General features: G+C 33.5%; 1 long non-coding RNA gene across 1 annotated transcript; it reads left to right on the top strand.

Annotated features, from left to right (window-relative positions):
- The first annotated feature begins 14,357 nt into the window (after window positions 1-14,357).
- On the top strand, window positions 14,358-18,315 carry LOC123713563. Its single transcript, XR_006754211.1, has 3 exons — window positions 14,358-14,417; window positions 16,806-16,957; window positions 18,207-18,315. It is a non-coding gene; the product is annotated as an uncharacterized LOC123713563 (long non-coding RNA).
- The last annotated feature ends 82 nt before the right edge of the window (window positions 18,316-18,397 follow it).

Genomic DNA, 18,397 nt, shown 5'->3' with positions numbered 1-18,397 from the left:
TGTGAAAATAGTATAGTCTAATAAATCAATTATTCAGTAACAATATGAATTCATTAATCACTGAGATATTATAAAATGGCCTCCCTAATTACGTATAAGTTTAACCCGGGATTGATATCCGGCGAAACAATAAATTACTTAGTTGAAGTATTATAAATAGCAGTCTGAAGATGTATAAAAGCATTTTTTTATATATGTCTTAATATTGGTATTCTTTATAATGTATTACTTAAACGAGAAATATGGTTCGGCAGTGCTACTCTGTTACTACGCAATCTATGGGATCTATAAACAACCAATTATCTCAAAACACAACCCAAAATGTTGTTTATTCAACATCCTTTCTCTGTAACTTCCAATAGTGACAGCGATATTAATCCCGACTTTTAGTATGCAATTTCTGCCAACAGCCATAGAACGTTTAGACATTAAATTAAAAGCCTTTAGAATACTATATTTATATTAACCGTCATTGCAAAGTCGTTACTGAGGGATCTCAACGTTACCTAAAATATTATGGACCATTGCCAAGTATGAAGTTTTTAATAAAGTTGAATGTAAGAGAAAACTCGTCCCTAGACTCTTGAAATTACTTTTTTACGATGAAACTAAAGGATGGAAATATACAGTTAAGTATCGTGTGAGTAAAGCTTATTTTTGACATTTTTGAGATTCATAAGTAGAATTTCACGTCACTGTAGTACATTATTTTTTACATATATGACTTACAACGTCTTTTTCGGGTCGAAAAGTCATTCGAAAATTCGAAGGAGTTGGTCGTAATCCACGAAAAACCGCGGGTCACAAAAGAAATCAGTGTACTCATTGTCACATGATATCACATACTAAGTGCCAGTGTTGCTTTGTCAGGTGAGAAAAATCTAGCTACCTACTTACCTTCAAGAAAAGAGCGTACCAATTTTTGAAAGGCCGATAACGCACTTGCGAGCCTTCTGGCAATGTGAATGTCAATTGGCGGCGGTATTACTTAACATCAGGTGAGCATCCTGCCCGTTTGCCTCCGATTACGTAAAAAAACCTAGCTAAACAAAAATTACCTTTGCTGGCAGCATTATTATACATAGCTTAGGTCAAGATTTTATAAAATTTATGATAAATTGTGTAAATTTTTATGCTTAAATAAACATGTATAAGAACTTAATTTAATTTAATTATAAAAATATCATACAATGATATGGTTTGAGTATTATTTGTATATTAATGAATTAAGAATGATTCTTTAGGAGGCTTTGGCAGATAACATGAATTTTCCATTCACTTTCTAACAATTAGGGAAGCGGAAAGAAAATAATTTCGCGCGAAAACAACAATGAGTGATCGCGTATTGTCCGTAGGCGGAAGATTTAAGATCTATTGTTAAAATGTCCAATATTTTTCGTTTAAATAATGTCTCGATCTTTGAATGTTCATTGGAATTTTTCAAAAGAAAATTATATTATATGCTAAATCCTGACTTTATTTACGTTCAATATTTACTTCTAACAAACATTTTTCTAAACCCCGAAACAAAGAGGGTTGAAAGTTTAAACGTGTCTGTACTATGTTTGTAAACAAATTGATCAATTATGATGTGGTTTTCAGATGTGATCCGAGACTGTTTTAATTTACTGGGTACTTTATTTTTAAGGTTTGACCTAAAATGTGGAATTCCTATGTATACGTATATGTATGTCTCATGGAGCTAGCTTGCCGGGGGTTACTCATTATTTTTAATCTATCAATTTCATTATCATTTGATTTGTTTTAATTTTTTGAGCTTGGGAAGAAAGTTCTAAAGAAGGCAAACACAGGCGATATATTTTAATTTATTTAGGTGTTTGTATATATAAGCTATTATTATGTATATGTATTAAGATGCTTATTATGAAAATGGAACGGAAAATGTATAGAATGTTACGATAAAGTGCCTAATATCATTCTAAGAGCAGTCTAGATTGAAGCTAAATCGGAATCTCAAACTTTTTTGTTACTTAAGAATTTTTGTTTAAGTAAATTTGGCGTGATATGAATTTTTTTAGTAGTTTACTTTATCCACTCAACTTTAAAGTTTGAAAATTATAATTGAATTCGATCTAGATGTTTTATATATACGAGCTTTATGTTTCTAACGCACATTATTAATAAAACATTTTGTATTTGCGACATCAGACTTTTATGTAACGATTCCAGGTTTATTATTAACTTTCTTGCAATAAGGAAATGAGGCAGTCCTGTTTTATCTTATAAACATGTTATATTTGCATATTTACTGGTTAAACAACTTTTCGATACTTTTATGTCAAATAAAATATACATAGAATATTGCGGTGATGCAATCGCAGCATAACTCCATACTATATTAATTTAATGGGGAAATTATTTGATTTTTCTCGTATGCGGCAATTTATCTGCGATATATGCTCTTGACTTTGTACACATAAACGTACACTAAATTAGCACAGTTGAGAGACAAGTTGGAAAATGTTCCTTCACTCCGTCGGAGGTCGTGTATCTATCATAATGATAACATAAACTTAATGTAAATTTGAATTACAGTATTCGAATAAGGCTATTTTTATTTATAAAATATAGATTTATTTATTCTGAAACAACGTGTATGCAAACAATTATACGAGATAATACTCACAAATTGCACATGTTGCGTAAATTTTATTAGAACATAAGCAAGCTAGCTAGGGAAAATCAAACAAGCTACCAGAAAATAAATAAAAAATAACAATAACTAAAACTTAAGAGAAACTCAAACCTTATCAAACCCATGCAGTTCTGTAATAAGTATGAGTTTAATAAAACCTTAAATTGTATTGTATATGACGTGTTCAAATACTTTAGTCTTACTGTTTAGAATACAAATTGGCCTAGAGTTGCTTATGTTAGATTTGTCTCTAAATTTATGTACTGGTATTACATTTGTTGTTTTCCATACATATACCTATAAAATAATAATAAAATATTTGTTTATTAATTTTAAGTACAATTGCATTACAATGTGTAAGATTTGTGAATACCCTTTTAAGTAAAAAATACCTGTGTCAGTGTTTCCAGCTCTTTCATAACAAACTTAATTATACATTCCTTAAAATATTTAATTTAAATATAATTTAGTTACATCTTTTATTTTATTGATTTTTAACTGTTATCAACATGCTTGAGTGCATAAGTGAGTGTAAATGTGTGAGTCCTTACGGTCTGACCGACGACAACATCCCTATTTCTTTTTAAGACCAGCCTACTATCAAATGGTAGCGCTCTGAGTGATTTTAAAATTAGACTCAGGACATACAGCCTCCTAACGGAAAGTAATTGGCTGAGAAGATAAACCTAATGATAAAGATTCATTGTAAACAATTGTTAACGGAGAGAACATCATAACACGATTTTGCGAATTCCCTCTGGGCTGGATCCTTTATTTGGATTTAAATTCAAATGAATACTTACCTTTTTCAGATTATTTTTCATATTATTTATTAATGTATAGTCTGTAGGTATGTGCAAATGACATAAAAGGGTATATAGGAAGTGATGTTATTAACCAGCTTATGAAAGACCTAATTGACGAGTATCAGACACTAAAGACTGATTACTTATTAGTAGGAAAGAGATTTTTTTCAAGTGAAACATCTTTATCGGCGTTATACAAAAATTTACCGTCACATTTTTCGGTTACGCGTCACATTATTCCGTTACGGGTCACATTTTTCCGTTACGCATCATATATTTCTTGTCCTTACCTCGGTAGATTCGACGAGATTCGAAGCCAATGATAAAAAAAAAAAATATAATAACGATAACAATGATAGTAATAATTCTATTACAATTATTGAAATTCTGTAATAATCTTAGTAGTAATATTTTGTATTCATGTCTATGATAATAAAAGCCTTTTGTTAACCTTTATTTTATTAAACCAATATCTGTAAAGTTGCCTATAGTAGATCATTTTTCGAAAAATAAGGTCATAAAGAAGTTTCACATCTTACGCGTGTACACGCACACATTTTTTTGCAAAAGCTCCAATCCTGATTTCAATGTTGAGTTTTTGTACCACACGATCCCAAGGTTGCGACATCTACCCTACGAATATAGATTGAATTGCGAACAAACACAACGCTATCATTATTGGAAGTTACAGAGTACCAGGGCTAATGTCGGCGTCGTTCGGTAAGAAAACTCAGCATTGAAATTGGAGTCACAGTCGCTTTTGCTTCGGGAGTACAGCATTGGTATTGCTAGTAAATAAAATAAAATAAATGTTATGAAGGAAGAAAACAAGTACTTGTCGCACTTGCGCTAACTTTCGACTTATCCTTCATTTAGGAGAATCAATATTTTGTGAATAAATAGAAATGCTTTTAAATACGTGTTGACAGAGGTAATTTTCTTTTATAAAGTCAACATTGAAGCCTTTGGAGATGCTTATGAATGAGAATTATTTATCATATGTAGGAAAAATATCTTTATTTAATTTTACTGCCGCGACTTTGTCTTTTGAATTTTTTTCTATATAAATTTCATCGATATATTAGGTCCTTACATATGAAATTGGCCTTTTTATGGGAGGAACAAAAAGTCGAATATTTTTAAATATTTAGTTAATCAAAGTATGAACCATTGTTTTCTATGCATTTTTGTTATCTCATAGGTAGTTCATTGATCCCTTTACTAAAAAAACCAGTCGGGCAGGAATGAATAAAATCTGTGAAGGCGATTTGGACTGCCCCAAAAGAGTTAAATTTTTTCCCTTGCAAGAAGTTGTCTAAGTTTCGAAAAAAATGGTAATCTGTTGGAGCAAGGTCCGGGGAGTACGGAGGATGTCTTAGACATTGCAATTGAAGCTCTTCTAATTTGGTAGCCGTCTGTTGTGCAGTGTGTTGTCTAGCGTTGTCGTGAAGTAGCAGTGGCGTGGAGCGATTGACCAGCCTAAGCTGTTTAGCCGCTACCTCTTCCATCATGGTTTGCAATTGCTTACAATAGACATCAGCCGTAATAATCTGGCCAGATTTGAGAAAACTGCAGTATAGAATACTGGCACTAGTCCACCAAACGCTTACAAGTAACTTTTTTGGGGTCAATTTTCGCTTGGGGCAGGATTTGGCTGGCTGGCCAGGATCCAACCATTGCGCTGAGCGCTTTCGATTATCGTAAAGAATCCATTTTTCATCACAGATAATGATTCGGTTTAAAATACCTTCATTATTGTGTCGGTTCAGTAATGTAACGCAGCAGTCGACGCGCGTTTGCCGGTTTGCTTCAGTCAATTCGTGAGGTACCCGCCTTTCAAGCTTTTTAATCTTCCCAATTTGCTTCAAGTGAATTAAAACAGTTTTATCACTAACACAGCCTGCAGCTAACTCGTACGTGGTTTGCGATGGATCCGCTTCCTCAATAGCCTTCAATACTTTATTATCAAATTGGGTCTCAGGCCCTCCACGGGGCTTGTTCTGCAGGTCGCAATTTCCAGAACGAAAATGTTGGAACCAAAAACGAACTGTGTTTTCTTTTGCAATATGACCGCCATACACATCATTCACCCTTCGAGTCGTTTCCGCAGCACTAGTGCCACGGCGGAACTCGTACTCGCAAATAATGCAATACTTTAAGTTTTCCATTTTGTAAAAAGAGTGATGCAAACAGAAAAAAAAAACAAATGAATGACGGTCATCGAAGCACAAATACATGATTAAATAGCTGTACAAATTTGAATTTGGAAGAGGAGATCATCGTGATTAAAGTGGCCAGTACGAAATACGCCAATTTCATATGTAAGGACCTAATATTTAAATGAATTGTGTAACAGAAAAAAATAGAGATATCAGTTCATTTATTTCTGCCGCCAAACGATTATCGTTTTTGTATGAATTGCACCTACAACCACACTTACGACACCCGTGAACAGGTAAAATTACTGACGATGTTATTCATAAATATAAATTTTATCTTTTGTTAAGTACATATATTTATTCGTATAAGGGCGTAACAGAAATCATTCCTGTTTAGGCCTTATAGAAGGTTTCCGTTTCCTCGAAGGTCACAACCGGAGGTCGGGGATTCAATACGCAAATTGTAAATAATTTATTATTGACTTCTCTTAGAAGGACTTGACTGGTTCACCCCCACATGTGCGTACTAAAATTTACCGCTAGACTAAGTTGGATACCAAAGACGGTATTTACACCTTCAAAAACTCCTAGTCGGTCGTAAGGATTACAATATACATATATAGATAGGCGACAAGGACTAGTGAGACTTTGAATTGCCTAAAATATTGCTTCAACAAATCAATAAATGTGAAAGTATACAGTTATGTATTTCTTTCTAATGAGGTGGAAATATTCTAAATTAAATTGAGTAATTAAACAGGTTAAAATGTACTCAATAAAAGCTAATACAACCATGATAACGCATTTTATGCGAAAGTAATCCAGGCCTGTATTCAGCAATTTAGGTGGGATCAAGATTTTACTGCCGTCACCATGGCAACGAGCCATGACAACGTTGTTATGAAAAGTAATTTTTGTACGTGTAAATGTTAACTGTTATATTTAGATGTGAGCTTAAAAGCAAGGATTAAGCGCTTTATAATCCTGAGGTTGTGCGTTGGGATCCCAGATGGCCGGAAACACAGTTGCGAGTATTCTTACACTTAACATCAGATGAGCCTCCGGTTTGAACAATGTTATATATAAAAAGCGGAAATATTTTTATATAATTGGACAGGAATTGCAATTGCAAGTCGGCATGTTGACCCAATATTTGACGCCGTGAGTTTGTTAAGCTTATAATGAACGTAAAATACCTGCCCATAAATGCCTTCTGGTTTTTATTAGCTCTGAACTCTTTATGAATACTGTTCTGTTTTGTACTGAAGTACAGTGAAAATATAATATACGATAACCTCGTTAAAATGAACTACCTATTGTTTTGTTTAAACTATCGAAAATTTTAATAATTGGAATCAAAAATGTCAATTAACTACACCCGTTGTTAAATTCAAATTATTCAACCAACTAAAGGCACTTTGTTGTTTAAATTTCAAACATAATAAAGATTTCATTTACGTAAGATAGTATATCCAACTGGCGATTTCAAAATCTAATACAAATATATATAGCTAGACTGACCGCATCTATCAATGCTTAGCCTGCAGTGCGATGTTCAATGCTCATTTATCATTAGCTGATAATAGGATATCGGGATAGAGAGCGATGAATTGGGTATTTAAACTGAAATTTTACTTAGGGAAGGGTTAGAAAACAAAATGCGATAGACATTATATACGTTTTGTGTATACATTATAATATGATATTATGTGTTAACAAATGTCAATTTCGTATAGATTGTATGCATTTCCTTAAAATAAATTATTTTACAAAATTTGTTTAACTTACACTTAATTTGAAGGATATGAAATCTATCTTCATTAAGTTACAGAAATATTAACTGGATTAAGGAAAACTGTAAAACAAATGAAACTGTGGTTATATTTTTATGTATTTGATAGAATAAGGAATTGAAATGAAGGGTTTACCCCTTACAAAGTAAATCTAATTGCAATGCATCCGTCCCTTTTTAACACAGTGAACACAATTGGACAGAGAGTAAGAATGAGAGTTGGACGGATTTAGTTTTTCTTAAAATGGTAAAACTAAAATAATTTGTTTACCGGGATTAGTAAAAGCGGACTAAGAAAACTTTTTAATATATTAAAATTTAGGAAAAAAATACCAAGTTAGTTTTAGGAAAAACAATACGAATAAGCTCGCCTTTAAACTGGATCAGAAAATTTAAAAAAAAAGCCAATAGTTTTTATAGATTCACGATGAAACCTTACCTAGTAAGAATTGGCACGACAAAACGGCTGCGATTTATCAACGTTCACAATCCCCGATTCATTATTAGCTGAGAGGTATTTGTCAATATATCTTCAAACCTTTTTGTTCAGCTTCAAACAACGGAAATTGAATTGCTTGGAGAATTAATTCATTTTCGATTATTCGCGTCCACGTGCAGATTTTTCTTTATATTCTCATAGATTTGAGTACTTGCAGTAAAAGTACTAATTTTACTTTTAAGCATTTAATGTATATTTCTTTTTTTGGAGTTCGTAAGTGTACATTGTGTTACCTATATGAATAAATGATTTTTGACTTTGACTTTTATAAAACATATATACTTATTTTTACTTTATATTACATTACTGTATTTTTGTAATACTTGTATATAAATATTTATCCTTACCACCCGCGACTTTGGATTTCGTGTATTTAAGCAATACTTTTCGACCTCTTCAATTTCAGTCATTCAACACCTGCAGCGGAGTTTCAGCATTGGACATCAAGGCAGTATAGAAAATACCACCTGTATCACTTCGACTTCTGTGTACCACTGCGCGTTTTTAAGGCAGTTGTGCGTACCACCACTATGTGGAAGCTGCCCACTAAAGTATTTCCGAGCCGAAAGAGCGTCCAGCGTCCTTTAAGAAAAGAGCGTGCAAATTCTAAAAGGCCAGCAATGCACTTGCGAGCCTTGTGGCAATGTGAGCGTAGTGGGTGGCGGTATCAGCAAAATGTCCGTTTGCCCCATGAAACTCATATGACCGTAATTATACACCCAAATACTTCGTAGTGAAAACTATTAGTGAAAACCGTGAAAATCCGTTAATTACTTTTGAGTTTAATGTATTCATACATGCAGAAGAAGCAAGTGGACCGAATTTTGTAATATGTTAGGTTACTTGTTGTACGATAAATAGGTACATTTTTGGATGTGGTTGAAATATTACATCAGTTAAATTTCAAATGTGAAACTTGAAGAGTAAATATTTATAATTTTTAAGTCTATGGTGTCATAAAGCGATGTATATGTCCATAAGGGAAAAACTTAGTTAAAAGATACAGTTTTCTTTAGATTTAGGCGATAAATTTTATGCTGATTTGAAGCCGACGCGGCATCAAAATATTCCGCTGTACGAAGAATGGCAAAACAATCGAGTGTCAAGAATTCCCATCTCGGTATATTGATAGGATACCAAAAACCACTGTAATAACATCGTGGTGATTGACAGAGACTAGACTTAAAGAAACTTACGCTAGTTCGGTAAAGGTTGCGTTGTCTTGTCTGGGTGGATGTTTTTTTTAGTGTTAGATATTTGTAACTGTAAATTATTCATTCATAAAAACATGTAAAGAAATAATTATATTTCTTAAATTAAATTATTAATTATCTATTTTGTTTTTACAGATGTTCATTTAGTTTTGTTTGGTAGTCTGTGGAAAAGTCACTAGTTTTGTTTATATATTATGTATGTGTCAGTCATTATTAATTTGAATACGAAGTATTTGTTATGAGGACATTTTGAATTGATTATAAAAGAAATAGGATAAAAGGGATTTTCAACTGAAAGAGCAAACTCTTAATGTTGTTTCTTAAAATGAATACTTTTGAAGAAGAAGGATTACAATTGCCGATTTGACTTTGACACACGAACCGGAGATGGTAGGTGGTGCCCCGGCGTAATGGCGCAAGGGAGTTAAATTTTAACCGCTGTCGCGTGCGTACTTAATATATACCGCATACCGTATAGCATTTCCTTTTATTTTATTGATCATTGAAGGATCCAGTGTTTGGAGTGAGATACGCCACCGTTGATGGTAAGTGCTAGTTTTAGTCATCGATTATTGGATTCCTTTTTTTATTATACTGACATGCGACAGCCGAACCAGCCCATATTATTTCAGCGAGGGAAGGCAGCATCCTGGATATAGGTTCCGGATTCGGATCGGATCGGATCCGGTTCTTGTGTACCCAATTCCACACACATCCTTTTTTATTATGTGTTTCTTTCTAACATACAAATATGATAAATATCGAATATGTCTGAAAAACGATGTGCAAATTATTAATTGAGCAGTGTTGCCCTAGTGGCTTCAGCGTGCGACTCTTATCCCTGAGGTTGTAGGTTCGATTCACGGCTGTGCACCAATGGACTTTCTTTCTATGTGCGCATTTAACATTCGCTCGAACGGTGAAGGAAAACATCGTGAGGCTTACCTTAAACCCAAGAAGTCGACGGCGACAAAAGAAAGCTGGTACCATGTATTCCTATTAACAAATGACCATGAAACAGATACAGAAATGTGAGGCCTAGACCTAAAAAGGTTGTAGCGAAATTTATTTTTTTAAATTATTAGAATCCTATAGGAATTTTTATTAAAAATATTTAATTTCAAGGTAAGACATCTATACAATTATATATATTGTTAACATTCGGAAATAGACTTCGTAAATAGCAATTTACTACAAATCACTTTGCTTAAATGATCAAACATTATCGCAAAAGGTTGTATACACAATCGTAAAAGCCTAAATAAGTCACCCTTTTACTGCAAATAAAACTCCTCAGGTAATCCAATTGAAACAGTATACTTAAACCTGTTTTAAAAACTGTATTTTTTTATTGTCGTGGGGCTCATCCGTTACATGAACACCTTCCATGAACATACAAAGCCAGAACATTCGAGTGCGTTTCTGAGCTTTTAAGAATTATGCCAAGTCAAATTGGTTCGTATATAATGATCATGCTGCTTTAAGTAACAACTGAAATAATAGCGGAGAGTAAGGAATTACGTATGATAACATTATAGTGAATATGCCCTAGACACAGTACACCTTTCAAAAGGGCGTGGAATATTTGTTTCTTCAAATACTCGTATTTTTAAGACTTGATCTTCTGTCTTACCTGAAATCCATGAATGAGGGCTACGGTGTTATAGTATGTAAGGTAAAGCTACTTAGTGCTGAATCATATGAGGTCCGGAACGAAGGTTTCGTTAATATGACTTGCCATTATAGAATCTATTCAAACACCATTATCCCTTGTCCAAAAACCTCATGTTTGCACATCGTTAGTACAATCTGCTTACGCGGTGTGACAATGTAAATAATAAACATGAAACTTGACGATTGTCTCGAGATATTTGCGTAATGGGAGGACATGTATAGGAGGTACTTAAAATAGTCTAAATTACATAAAACATTTCACTTGGATTCTTAATCTTTTACAATACGAATGATTTAATAATGACCCATATTATTTTTTTATGCACTGCCACAACATTTAAAATTTATTAGCTTGCTTAGCAGCTTCTGCGAGCAACACTCATTTTTTAGATCACAGGTTCGATCTCTGGCAGTGCATCAATGGACTTTCTGTATAAAGGAAAACATCGTGAGGAAACTGGTATGATTTAGACCAAAGATGGTTGACGGCGGGTGTCGGATGCAGTAAGCTGATCATCTTCTAGCCTATTATATATATACGATCATGTAACATAAACAGAAATCACAAGCCCAGTTCTTAAAAAGTTCTTGCATCACTGTTTTTTCTATAAACCAAATTATAATTTTATATAGGTAATGTGTATTAGATTTAAAATATCAATGTCGATACAGATAGGTAAAGTTTAGCATCAGATTATGTTAAGTACTGCGAATGCGAAACAATACTTCGCTGGAAATCAAACCCAGTAATTCAGATGTGATCCGGGCCTTGGCGACTTGAAATATTACCTAATTAAAATGTTTCCCTTTGGAGTAGAGACTCTTGGGCCGTGGGGTTCAAGTGCACAGGCGCTAATTGAAGATTTCAGTTGGCGCCTGGTAGATAGTACCCCGGAGCTGGTGTTTTCCTAGTTCAACGAATAAGTATCGCAATACAGCGAGGTAATGGTACCAGCGTTAAAGGTACACTGCCACAGGGACCAAACTTTTTGAATTTGTTTTTAATTATTACTTTGTAGGTTAAGAATTTTGAAAATATCGTTTAATTGTACTATATGTATCTTTTATTTTAGAAGAATAATCTTATCAAAATTCAATTTAAAAGTGATTGGTACATTGGCTAGCTTATGGCTAAGCTTCTGTGTCCGTCACCAAGCACGCAGCAGAGTATAATACCCCTAAATAATTTTAAGTGACCAAAGTTCCATAACGATCCAGTCGGCTCGTTAAAATTTAATTATAATTTCAATAATCCGCGGGCCCGCTAAGGTAAAATTTAAATAAATTAGCCGAATTAATTACCCTTGAATCTTATTAATTCTTATGTTTCACGGTTTCTTTTTAACAGATATGGAAACCAAAATCTAGTTGATTTGCAGGAATACAGATACCGGCAAATTTCTTGAGCATTAAATAAGGGAGTGGGGGAAAGTTTGCGCATCGTACACAGCGCGGGACACAAACGTCAACTGATTACCAATGACGCGATCGACACGTCACTATTCCAGTGATACCTAAAAATCGTTTCTGCGGAGGCAAGGACATTTGTTCAAGATGTTTGCCGGTACTGTATGTATATGCAAGTAAAATTTTGCGGTACAAACTATTTTCATTGTTATTCGTATTCATTCTTGCTTCAAGGTATGAGTCCTTTTACAACGACTATCACATTTTATACAGCTCAAATATGTATATTGTTTCTTGCTGACTCTTTAAAATGAGACTAAAGGTTCTTTTAAGGTATTTTTACGAGCTAGAGGATCGGATTGAAAACGCCGTAGATACCTTCAAGGGTTTTTTTAAATAAATCAACGAGGATTTTTTTAATAAATATATGACGCTTAAATGCACTAATTACACACACAAAATACGGTCACTAGTAACTTCAATTACGAGCACTTCACACAGTACTTTATCACTTGTCTTAACTATTCAGACTTTGTCTCTTTGATGTTAATATCTCGGAGTCGCGCTCGAAAGTTAATTAATTGATCACGTTTCTGTCCGATTATTAACCCCTGGGAATAATCTTGAACGATGTTCAAGAACTTGGCACTGAGTAGCGGTTGCACAATTCTAGAACGTACGTATTCTTTATCTCTTCCGCACATTGCTCCGTCCTTGTCGTACGGCGTTCTAGATTGTTTTTTTTTAAATGGGATCTCGCTGTTGGCTTTAAGGGCCTTTACAGCTCAGCTGGGGCTGTTTTGGCGAGCCTAGCTCGGCCAGAATGGCGTTTTATACCGCGGCTAGAGCAAGGGAGTCTCCTGTGAGACTCGAACCTCGGCTTGGGCCGTCGCGGGATGCTCAATCGCCTGAAGGGCTAGACGGAAGCACACTGGAGTGAGTGAAGTGCGAAGTAAAGGTCCTCGCCTTCCCCGGTGAAGGCGGTTTTTTACCCTAATCTGTGTATTTATATTATTGGCCGCGCGGGCGGCTTTTAATTTATCGTTTGCTACGGTAATTGGATCGTCCGGATCCGTTAGTATGTGTCGGGGCCTCCTACGAGCCCTTTTTGTCGGGAAGGGGTAATAGTTGATGCTTTTACGCACCAGCGGAATGGGATGGTGTTTAGCCTTGTCAAAGTGGCGTGTGGACGCCAACTTCATCCATTGGGCTATGGTAGGGAGCTCCAGGTCGTGGTGGAGATCGACGTTTCTTACATAGAAGGCCGCACCGGTCGCGATTCTCATGAATCGCAACTGAAGCACCTGTAGCCGGTGAATATAGGAGGGGGCACAATGCGCAAGACTACGCTAGCGTATGTCATACACGGTTGGATGGCCTAGATTGTTCAGTTCATTTCGCGAAGGTTCCGATTTTCCCTCTCTCTCACGTATAATTCCATCCTTGTCCCACGTCTAGAAAAGTTGGTCTAGAATATGCCTCCATCAAAGGGTTATAACTGGTCCTGAAATAGCCTGAAAAATCCAATTACAAATAATTAATTTTGGTCAACCAGGAATCGATTCATATTCAACTATTATAGGCTATATACTAGTAATATATATTATGGAAGATACAATAAAGTTATTATCGTATTTGTTGCCATGGTTACGATGGTATCTAACAAGGGACGAACTTTGATTTGTTTCATTATAAGACTAGATTCTAAGAAACCCGAATGCTAATGAACAATATACGTGTAGAAAGACGTGAAATTTTGGTAAAAACAATAAATCATCAACCAAGAATTATACGAAAACTATGAAATTTATTTCTAGAACTTTTTCATTAACACAATTTGTAAGGATATTTTTCAGGAATTTATTACACAACTAAATATTCAATTTTACGTTTAAGTCTTGTTAAGAAACAAAACTTTTGAAACGAATTATCTACGACTATACTACATCATACAAAGAATTAAAAAAGTAAGCTTTAGTAATTTTAGTTACATTTTCCTTCTCTTTTACCGATTTTCCCGCAAATTGTTACAAGTTAACAAGCCGTAATTACAGACGCTAACTCTTAAATAATTTGTTCTTATCTCTACTGTATCCGGTAAAAATCATTATAAATAGTCGGACATTTTTATAAAATTTAGTTCAAGTTGACCATGAAGGCTCTTGTTGTGTCAGTCGTGCTTTGCGCATTCATTTGTTTCGTACAATCAGGTAAGAAAAAACGTTTACTGGTAAAGGAAATTATTTTTAGTACTATCACAAATCTAAAAATAATAAGTTACTAAACTAGAGTATTAAATGTAAGAAAGGATCGTACATTTAAAGATAAGATCTTTTCTATTAGCAGTGGAGTTTCACCAATAATATACAGAGTATAAAAAATAAACGTAACTTACGACTATTGTTTAGTCTAGCTTATTTACATATATTTTAACTATAACTTAGTATCGATTAAGCGGTGCCTAGATTTGGTAATTACTTTAATATGAAAATAAGGTGCGTGGGTAGATATTTGCTAATTTTTGCAGAGATTGGATTTAATTTAAGTGGCTCTTTAATTCCGGGATTCATAATAGGTAAGATATTGTAAAATTATTATAATTCATTTATTAGAGTCAATGTTATGTACACCTATTATTAGATTGCATGCTAGAATAAAACCCAATATTGTTAATTAGAAAATGTATACATGTAATCTGTTGGTGTTCCTTAATAAATAAATAAATAAGTAAAATATTATACCTATTAATTACCATAATAAATAATTTTACACTCTTCAAGAGGCAAACACGGCTTATTATTTACTTGAGAACTATTGCTAAGAGAATTCTTATAGCCTATAAATATGAGGTATTAAAAGTAAGATAAACGAGTTGAGTTCAATAAATTATCTATTTTTAATGAAAGATATCTCTGAAAAACTATCAAGAAATATATAAATTTTAGGGGAACATTTAATAGCTAACTTACTATAGTTATATCTTAAGTATAGTTTTATTCTATTTGAATAACGAATGATATAAAAAGAGGTTAGATAAATTGTGATATATATGTGTCAAGAAATTGAAATTGATGGCTGTGTCCTTTAATACATCAAAGATACGGTACCCTCGAGGAGATAATTTGGTGGGTTACATTAACATTTACTTGACAGACTTTAGGTAAATGGGGTGAATATTACGATGGATAGCTGATAATATTTAGCATGTAGCTAATTAAAAAAAATCAAATTAAAATAAAAAGTCTATTAACACGCAATACACAATACACATTTAAATACAAATATTGAACATTAAAGGAAACCCTTTAAATAAATATTCTTATTATTGTTTTTTTACTTAGCGAATCAATTTTACACAAGTTACATAGTTTATATTTTAATATTTGCAAAGCAACTAATATTATTATTTTATATCGCTTATTTTGTAAAAGTACTATTTTTGACAAACACTATATTGAAGTCTAATAAAGTAAGTATTGGTAATTATGCAAGAAAGATATTATGACAAAGCCATTGTTAGATAAGAAAATTCCAAAAAATTATATTCTTTTGACCAGATATATAAGACTGTATGCTTTTTAATATTCCGTAATAGTAGAAATTATTTGATTAAATACTACATTGCATTAACTAGCACAATCAAACTTAAATAATGTCAACGGGCGGCCTTACAAGTGGTCTCTACTAGTAATAATGTAAAGTGAAAAACTGCTAATGATAAAAATAATTCATTGGAAACATAAAATGTCATTTAAATGAATACAATTAATGCTTACACAAGAATCAAGCTTTGCTTTCATTTTTCTTTCTATTAATGATTGATATAAATCTAAATCTTGGTTTTTAATCAGTTCAAATATGTAGTGTTTTTAATATGAAAAATAATAATTATTGAAGTCATATTTTTAGTCTATATTGTCTTTCGAAAGTTTCCTTTTATTTCCTACTAGCGAACCCCACAGACTTCGTTCTGTCAAAAAGATTTGAAATGTGGCAGTTTTTTGTTCCTACCAATTTTATAGTCGGCGCAAAAATCTCTTCTGTGACCCACTAAAAAACCCCGACTGGAATGTCTGCTAACTAGGGCTTCAAACTAAGAGGTGAACTTAGTGTTCAAACCTGATTGGAAAATAATCTAAAAGGATAGTGGGAACCTAAAAGTGACAAATATTTAAAATTGTGTGCCTTATTGATATATTTTCCTATTAGTATTCAAATAATTTTGCTCAGATAGGGATATTAAATTAATAATTCAAAAATTATTTTTTATTTGAGTTAGTGCTTGTAATTTAATATGAACTTATATTTTTTGTTTGTATAGGAAAAAAGGGCTGTTTTAGGGTTTTCCCGGAAATTATTCGAATTTTTCTCGCCGTAAAAACCAACCCTAGACTTCAACGAACATTTAAAAAAAATAATTGGTACAATTGTTCCAGGCGTTGTAGAGTTTTGCCCTTACCAACACACTTTGCGATTCATTTTTATATTATAGATAATGAAAATTAAGAATCATTACCTAAATAACCTTTTCCGAAATCGTAATATTTTAATTTTGAGTCCCAAACTCTAGATGGCGCTGTAACAGAAATATATTTTAGGACCAGCGAGACGACGTGATGCCCACGTAGACGTTGATCAAGGCAATGAGGATGATACCTGGCCTCACCCAGACACAATAAATAACTTCCCAGTTCCCGATGCATTTGTCAACGCAGTAGCAGAAGTGACTGAAGATAATGAGGAAGTAACTGTAAGTTGTATAGGAAATAAAACATAATTAGTTTTGAAAGTCATACTCGTCTCTCCATCTGCGACACAACTTGGCATCCAAAAGCATTACATGTTATTATACAAAAGTCGCTAAGTGTTTGATTTACAAAACTATCGGTTCGAACTGGATATATTACCATGTGCGCAATCAGCTCACAACGGAAAACATCGTGACTAAACTGGCACGTCTTAGGCATGTCGCAGCCAACTAGCTTAATTAGCCGTTCAATTAACAGCCTAGCCCTTTAACTAACGGCCTGAAATATATTCAGCCGTAGTGTTTGTTACAACATTGTAATGGCTGGCTAATGCTTGGGCCATTCGTGCGATAGAGTGAATATTTGGCAGAAATAAAAAAGTTGAAACGTATGACATAAAATATATTTCTTTGAAATTAAATTGCTTAAGTCATATTCACATTATTATCGTCACTACTCTCTTCCATTGTACTTGTTGCTTTTCATGAAACGTTGGAAAACACCATCAAAGTTGTGGTTTGCCGACGCCATATTTATAGTTTGAAGAGTTTCGTTTCAAATTTGAGAGTGGCAGAAAGTGGGATTAAATTTAAATTAACAGTCAACAGGCTAGGGAAGTAATGAAACGTCATAGATCCAAGTCATTACACATATCACAGCCTAGCTGTTTGATCAACTGGCTGGACATCTTTCAGGCCGTTACTTAATCGGCGCCGTATAGTTTAATGGCCAGGCTGTTAATTGAACGGCTGATTTAGCTAGTTGGTTGCGACAGACACATGCGTGTCATGTCAGAACCTAAAAATCATTAAAGATATCGATGGGGCTAGTACGCATACATAAATCTGCAAGTTTCTATAAGGAGAGATAAGGCATTGCCTTAATATTTAAGTTTGTTTTGTAAGCAAAGAATAAATTAAATAATTTTGTTTTATTTATTGAAAAAGATTTACAGCTTATTAACTTACTTACTAAATATAAAGTTCTTTTCACACTATTAAACAAATCTTTACATATACTAATAATTAACTGGATTGGTTGGTAACAATAAAATTATTTTAATCGACTACGTAAAAAGAAAGCAATAAACAAAATAAAAATTAGTTTAGAATACTTAAGGTAGCATAATTTATAAAAGTGAGGAAATCAGTCAGAGAAAAGTTGTAATAATTCTATAGTTTTATCTTTCAGCGAGGTTTTATACGAATGAAGCCAGTGTTGTATCATCACTGATATTAATGTACGTTTCAGGCGCAAGCATCTCGAAGCAGGCCCCGGCATCACCGATCCCACAGACATTAAGAATAACACTTACTAAAAGAGTAAACAGTGCCCCTATACAATAAATATTTCAATGTAATTTATTGTTTTCTTATTAATAGATCACAGAATCATGATGATGCTTATTCATATAATATATCTCCTTCAATTGATCTAATGCA

The sequence above is a fragment of the Pieris brassicae genome, chromosome 8 (genome assembly GCF_905147105.1).
Source record: "Pieris brassicae chromosome 8, ilPieBrab1.1, whole genome shotgun sequence".
Classification (NCBI taxonomy): domain Eukaryota; kingdom Metazoa; phylum Arthropoda; class Insecta; order Lepidoptera; family Pieridae; genus Pieris; species Pieris brassicae.
Note: the sequence above shows the minus strand (reverse complement) of the source record. Positions and strands in the feature narration are given on the sequence as shown.